Raw genomic sequence first — 7387 nt, 5'->3', positions numbered from 1 at the left:
GCCGGCCCAGCCTTAAACGGTGACAGGCTAACTTTGTCTAACTGGGATGCCCACAGCATCGGTGCCATTGCCTGTGCTAGTCACGCCGTGCCCCAACGTAGTCCATAAGAAGGAAGAAATATATTGGTAGTTTTTAACGAAACGCGCTCGACAGCTACTGAAATGTAGGCACCTTCATGCCTTGGTTTGCAAGGCATCCTGCCATCTCGTACCACTGCTCTGACCCACTGCCATTTTTATGAGAGAAAGTTAAAAAATCACATTGTAGACACTTCTAAATAAGCACGACGTCTTTGAATCAGACCGCAGTCCCAAGTTGTTAACTGAATTGTAACTGTGTGTTGAAATGTGACTAGGGTTCATAGTTTCACACCTGCTTTGAAATGAGATAAACAACACGCCCCTAAATTTTTACAACAGCAGAGTGAAAGGAAATTGGTTGGAAAGTTGCAACTGTCAAAACCTTGCACTATCTGCTCTTTTCTGCTCTTGGCTTGTCCCGCTACTGAGTGGGCTCAGAGGGCAGCGGTTTCTTGTGCAGGAGCTGAGCGACCATTTTTCTGCTTCATAATTATTTGCAGGTTAATAATTAGTTCATTGGTTTGCTCTATAAGCAAGACTAGATCCTCCTGAGATGGATGTGGCAAGGCTCTCATGTTACTGTCCCATGGACCTTTGCCGTAGACATCTCCACGATCCCCTCCACAGAGGAGGCTGGTTTCTCACGGTTCCAGCGATACACGCTTGTCCTGCTAGGAAGGACGGAAGGAGAGAGCACTTTTAGCCAGGATGAGAATGAGAAGTGCATGGTGATATCTCTGCGAGTCAGTGAAAAATCTGCAGGAAAACGTCCTCAGAATAAAAGATCCACTTGTAAGACTGCTTAGTGATGTGATTTCAGTAGCTCTGCTGTATTGCTTACTGCCCAGTAAAAAAAATCAAGACGTAGTACTTACTACTGTCGTTAAACATCGCTTTTCTTTCAGGTATTAGCAATGCAGAAGCCCGTCAACCAGGGAAAGCACCAAACTTCAGTGTGAACTGGACAGTGGGAGACACTGGTCTTGAAGTTATTAATGCGACAACTGGCAAAGATGAAATGGGTCGTGCATCTCGCCTTTGTAAGCATGCTTTTTACAGCCGCTGGATGCGTATTCATGCAAAGGTATATCTTCCAGAGTGCTAGATTTTCCACTACTTCTTCATTCTTAAGGAACTGTCTGTGCATGCTGCTTTCTGCATTCAGAAGCCACTTTCTGAGCCAGACATCAGCTACTGCTCCATGTAGTAATGGAAAAGAACAACATGTTTGTTTGTTTATTCTTTAATTTGATGATGTCTGGTCCAAAATGCATGCAAGGGTTTAATAATCCTTGGTTTATAGCTAAGTAAACAAAGGGTGCTATCCCCTTGAGCTTGCCTTCTCATTTTAATTTATTTGGAAGGATAATCCCAGTTTCACTGCATTTGAACCTACTGAGGTTTCTCTGTGCTCTTAGGAAGAAAAGCTACGAGAAGGTATCTGTCAGTGGCTTTTTATTGTCTAGATTTCTTCCACTGAAGGAAATTGATAATCCAGAGAAAGCAAAAGGCAGGCTAGTTGGGATGAGACCAGTCCCGAGCGTGCCTCTGCCATGGCGTGGCGCGGCACTGTGGAAGGGCTTGCTTTGCAAGGGACAAACGTTGCAGCTGGTGCGGTGAAGCTGGGTGCAGAGCCGTGATGGCTGGAAGGAGCGGTACTGTGTACTCATCTGCCTTTGCCTGAACATTTGGTTTAATAGTTCATTATGTTGTTTTAATAATAGTTGTTTTAATAACTCAGTCACTCTCAAACTGTTTGGCTTAATAGTTTCTTGTCTCTCTTCTTTTCTCGTCTTTAATCCACACAGCTTTCCTCCAGCTTGCGCTCGAAGGTCCTCAAGCCTAACCTGTACCACGAAACCAAGCAAGGAGCCACTGAGTATCAAACTGCCAAAGAGTGTTTGTTTAAAGCGTTCCTGAAGGCAGGACTTGGAGCCTGGGTGGAGAAGCCCATAGAACAGGATCAGTTTTCTCTCACTGTCTGATTCACAGACTGCACATCACTTTGGAAAGGGGGTTGTTCTGGAAATTCCTGGTGTCCAGCATTGCTTTCTGGCATCTCCACAGCCATCAAAACATCTTTTTATTGTTTGGAGTTGGGTTTTTTCCTTTGTTTTTTGAAACTTCATAGTAACTGTTTCTGTTTTGCCGAAGTATTGAAACTCAATGATGGTCTGACACATAATTGTATATTTTGTTATGGGAAGGTAATTTCTGGTGTATTTCTAGAAATACTTTTTCTGTAGAACACTTGCAGTAAGGCTGTCCTTACAGTATACAATGACTCATTTTTTCTGGGTTAAAATAATTTCTTTTTTTAATTCAATGTCATTAAGTGCATGAAGAAATGAAAGTTTCTCTAGATTTTACACCACACTTTTAGGAAGTAGCTTAATTTTTTTAAAAGAAAATAAGTGACAAAGCTGATTCTACTCCTCTGTTAACTTGTTTTTGAACTGCAGATATTTCTAGCATATAGACCACAGAGCTAGAATGGAGTCTGGACAGCTAGTTTTTCCCCACTTCCTTGCTCTTTAAAACCAGCTGCTGAAAATTTCATGTCTTTGATGTATGTATTTATTAGTCTGTGACCCAGTTTTTAACATGCAGCTTTTTATTCTGTTTTTAAAAATACATTTACCTCCCATTTACACATATTGTGAAGTCTTCATTTTTTTAACCATTGTAAACTGGAAACAGCAAAATAATTATTTGTAAGTTAAGAAGTTTAATCTATAACCTGCAGAAACCTGTTTAGAAGTAGGTAATTTGTATATCCCAGGAACTCATCAGAATGCAATCATAACTGCACCAGTAATATGACAACTTAAAAAAAGAAAAATTGCTCATTTCAAGGGCACTAAGCCTGAATTGCCAAAAATAGTCACTTGCTGGGTATTAATTGCTCTCCTCTCAGAAGTGGAAAGCTCTTGTACGGACGAAAAGTTGTTAAACCTTCTTTCCTGTGTGTTACACCTGCTTTCACCCAAGTTGTTGTGTCTCTCAGATTTCATTGCCTTTGGCTTTACACGTGTGATGGTCTTCATGAAGCTAATTAGGTAAGTTGCTCTCAAATGTGCTTTCATTTACTTTGACGATTACTTCGGTGTTTTTCATGAAGGTGTAGACACTTCTGCGTTATGTAAAAATGTAAGATAGAAGGGAAATATTGTGAGATCAGTTTGATCGACTGGTGTATAGAAGGCATTTATAAAAACACTTTTTAGTACATGATGTTTAGGAGCGGATGAGACAATGTCCAGTATCTACTTGCATGGCATGTGTCCGAACACATCTCTTGACTCGTGCCCATCCAGGTATCACCTGTGCTTTCTGAAGAGCATCTCAGAGATCTTCCCTGTTCCCTTTGCAAATGATAAAGGCAATGCTTCGTGACATGGGAATTCACCTGACAAAACCAAATCAGTGCACCACCGCTGGAGCTGTTGGTTCCTGTCCCTCCACTCCACCGCCCCTTGCCTGTGCAGTACTGGACATCAGATCAGCGAGCTGGTCTGTGCTTTGAAGTCAAGTCAAGGGTTACTTTTAGACCCACATTGGGTCAGAGATCCAGTTTGGAGTTGTGCCAGTGCATCTGTGGAGGCAGCGGAGTGGGGCGTAGATCCCTTCAGCCAGCTTCACAGCCAAAGCCTGTGTATCACGAAGCTGTAATTGGAGTTACTGTACCTCAGCCCCAGCATCTCTGGGGGTCAGTAGATACTTGGGGTGTTGGAGACTTTGATGTAAACCCACTTCTGGCCAACCATGAATCCCTAGGAGATGTGCTGCTTCGTTGTTGCTCAAGTAGGAACCCGTTTTCAACTTCAAAAAATGATCAAGCCTGAAAATCACTTGTGTGTTAGTTGAAGCCTCTGGGTTAGTGTCTTGGAAGTAATGTGTGGAGGTGCAAACAATGCATTTTTGGTGGTATTATGGATAATAGTGAGCACTGCTGTGAGAAGGCGAGCAAGTCTGTGGCCTAGCGATCCCCTCAGAAAAGTCCAATTCTTCCAGAGGTTACTGCCTTTTCCAGATGCCAGAAGAACAAATGTTGCAAGCTGCAATAGACAGACTGTGTTAATTCAGCTTCGCTGGTGACTTGAGCCATCTTGTCTGTTTCTGATTAAAACCAGAAGTGCTCCCGTGGCCTTCTGCAAGCCCGACAAGGCTTTTGCAGTCATCATCTGACAGGCTTAGACTGACCTATTCTAAAACTAAAAGGAATTTAATTGTATGTGGTCAGATTTGCAAGCACTTGGGCGTCTGCATTTGAGATCAACCTTGTCTTGTTCACGTCGCAGAAATTCTCTTTGTGGCTGTAGCTGAGTCCGTGTATATGTTTGCAGGATCGAGGGAAAGCTGATCATACCATGTGCATTTTCTTGAGATCATGACTGCTATTAGATGAAATACACATTTTTAAGGGGCTCAGTCTATTGATGAATGAAGTCTGTTGATAATTTCCAGCAAATTATTTTTACCCATCTTTCTGAAGTGCTCATTCAAAAGTTGGTGTGTCTCTGAATTTTTTTTTTGATGACTTGGAAAGTATTAGCTCAAATTATCTTTTTTACGAAGTCACAAATACAAGCAATATATTTAAGTATTATTATAGACATAGTTTTTTAAGCTGTTTGAATGAACAATTAAAATTAAACTGTAAAGGAAGTATGTTCCATGCCAAAACCTTTTGACGAAGGAATAGTGTCAGGTTATTTATGAGGAATGAGTTCTCTTGTTTATAATTCCAGGATTTTAAAAAGTAAGAAGTTTTCCAGGGTTGTATGCAATCCATATCTGTCTTCTGGGAGTCAATAAAGTACTGCTTGGCTTCCTTCATTTGCTTGTTCCTTTTTGTGCAGTTAATATGTGGAAAGAAGTTGGGAGGCAGAGTTGTGGTTGCTGATGCTCCTGTAGTCCTCACAAATCACCCTCACCAAACAAGAATGGATAATGATGTATATTAATGGTGAGCAACTGCAAAAGATAAGACAACTCAGCTTCTGGCAGCTGCCAAATGTTGTGGCTGACCTTTCTGTTGGGAGCTGCGAGTCTCCCCGGCAGGTTGGGAGGCTGAGAGGTCTTGTCTGAAAAGCCTGGGCTGGGTGGATCAGAGCTGGCCTGCACAGGGATTGCAATGCTGTTCTGGGAGCTGCTTTGGTTCTTTTAATTATTTTTTTTCCTTTATTTTTGATTGAATATGAGTGTTTGTCTAAGGATCTTCAAAGGACTTAAAATAAAGAGTAACAACTTTAATGTTGATGAATACTTGAAATCTAATTTAAGGTGACGATCCAGATGACGGTCTAGCTATAATAAAGTTTGTAGGTTAGTAAAATAAATTATTTTAAATACAGATATATGAAATATATATGTCCTGCAGGATCGTTTTAAGAAAATTTGGGCCTAAAGGTTAACACTTGAAATATCACTTATGCCTGTACTCAGGACCTGGTAATAACTATAGTTTATTTCTTACCACTTGTGTGTGAAGTGTATCGTGTAGGTGCTTGTTAGCAACTGTTCTCCCCAAATGGCCTGGATGTCCACGTAGCTCTGGTGCTCACGGCTCCTCCTTGTGTAGCTAGTGATGGTAATCAGGACTCTGCGTACTTAGGGATGTACAGCAGCAGGGTTTCTGTACAGTTGACGATTTTGATCTTCTCATTTAGAGAAATCTTTTCATGCCTGGTTGCTGCATAGGAAACTCAGGAGAAGATATTTGTGTGTTGTTACTCTGCACATCCTCTAAATCTAAAATAACTTGCAGCTGGAAGTCTAAGGCTCTCAGAGCTGGTGTTGCATTTCATTGGTCCAGTTCTGCAATATCTAAAAGTGCGGTCAACCCAAGAGAAAAAAAAAAACCAAAATTCATCCCACTCTCTCAGTGAAAACGTGCATGAAATAAAGCTGTTGGTTTGCTTGGTAGCATGAAGCAGAGTGTGCGTCTCATGGAAGAGTAGTGCTGCCTTTTGAAACCAAGCTGTCTTTTTAAAAAATAACCAACCAGGAATTGAGAATCAATTCTAAGAATTACTCAGTTGTGGTCACCACATAATTGAGATTATTTTTCTGTCGTTCCTTAAATTAAGCTTTTAATGCTTGGAAGGTCCATGCTTACAGAGAAGCTGCGCTTTGAATTCTTTGCATTTTTATCATCATAAACTGTCCACTGTGAAAATTATCCCAAAGTTTACTGAAAAGGAAGAAGAGACGCAATTCAGGTATACGGTCAGAACAAAAATGTCTAATGTTATTTAAAACCTAAAAAACCCACAGAAATAAAATGTATAAAATATAATTATCCTGTCTCAGAATCACCGTGTGGTGGTGGTGTTTTTTTGTTGTTTTTTTTTTTTAATACAAAGTGATTTCAATTGAGTTTAAAAGTTTTCGTCTTCGCTTAGCACACTCCTGTTTGGAGAGGAATTGGTGTTTATCCCAGGGTTACCTAGAACTAACAGGCACAGGTTTTGAAAGGGACAAGAAGTGGATTTTGGAATGGAGACCGGACTTGGTGCCACGAGTCTGGTGCAGGGGCAAGTCCCCACCGCACCCCGCTCCAGTGGCCTTGGCTTGGTCCCTGTCCTGCTCGTGGCTCAGTGGTGACCGGTGTTGGCCCAATCTGATGTGCTGCATGTGACTGAATCAGGAGGAGGAGGAGAGAGAAATGGAAATTACTGCTTTCTCTGGTTCCTAAAGCAGAAATGATGGTGTGGGATGGGATTTCTGCTCCTTCCCTCTCTCTGCTGGAGAGGCCCTTGAGCAGGAGAAGGAGACAAGGAGCATGGGCCAAACGAATTGTCCGCTCGGCAGCAGACGCTCCCCAGCCACTGCCTTTCCCAGAGAAGTCACGGCACAGGCAGGCCTCAGCTGCATGTAAATCTGAGGCTTTTAAGGTGCATTGGGATTGCTGTCGTTCCTTTATGGAAACGACTAGTCTGGAGTATTTGCAACGATTTTGGGTTGACTCCCCAAGGAAAAAGGTTGTGTGGGTCTCTCTGGGGGGCAGACTGGGTATTTACAGCTGTAGGATGAGTGGTGTTTTATCACTGGGCAGGTGTTTGTCCCTAGAATACACCCGGATGGATAAAACTAAAGGCCCAGTTTTCCCTAAGTACATCTGCTAGCATCACATGCCTAAGCTGTTGCGGTGCTTCTGATAAAACAACTTCTTGCATTGCTTCTGTTGAGCTGGTGGTGGTAGGAACCGTCCAAACTGACAGGTGTTAAAGAAATCTCTTTACCCTAGGTCTCCCACAGTAGAGTCTCAGACTTCTGATCTTAGAAAAATAATTAATTTATT

General features: G+C 41.9%; 1 long non-coding RNA gene across 1 annotated transcript; it reads left to right on the top strand.

Annotated features, from left to right (window-relative positions):
* The first annotated feature begins 951 nt into the window (after window positions 1-951).
* Window positions 952-2734, top strand: LOC104159663. Its single transcript, XR_696430.1, has 2 exons — window positions 952-1165; window positions 1890-2734. It is a non-coding gene; the product is annotated as an uncharacterized LOC104159663 (long non-coding RNA).
* The last annotated feature ends 4653 nt before the right edge of the window (window positions 2735-7387 follow it).

The sequence above is a fragment of the Cariama cristata genome, unplaced genomic scaffold, assembly GCF_000690535.1.
Source record: "Cariama cristata isolate BGI_N322 unplaced genomic scaffold, ASM69053v1 scaffold44513, whole genome shotgun sequence".
In the NCBI taxonomy this organism is placed as follows: domain Eukaryota; kingdom Metazoa; phylum Chordata; class Aves; order Cariamiformes; family Cariamidae; genus Cariama; species Cariama cristata.
This window is presented reverse-complemented; position numbering and strand designations above follow the sequence as displayed.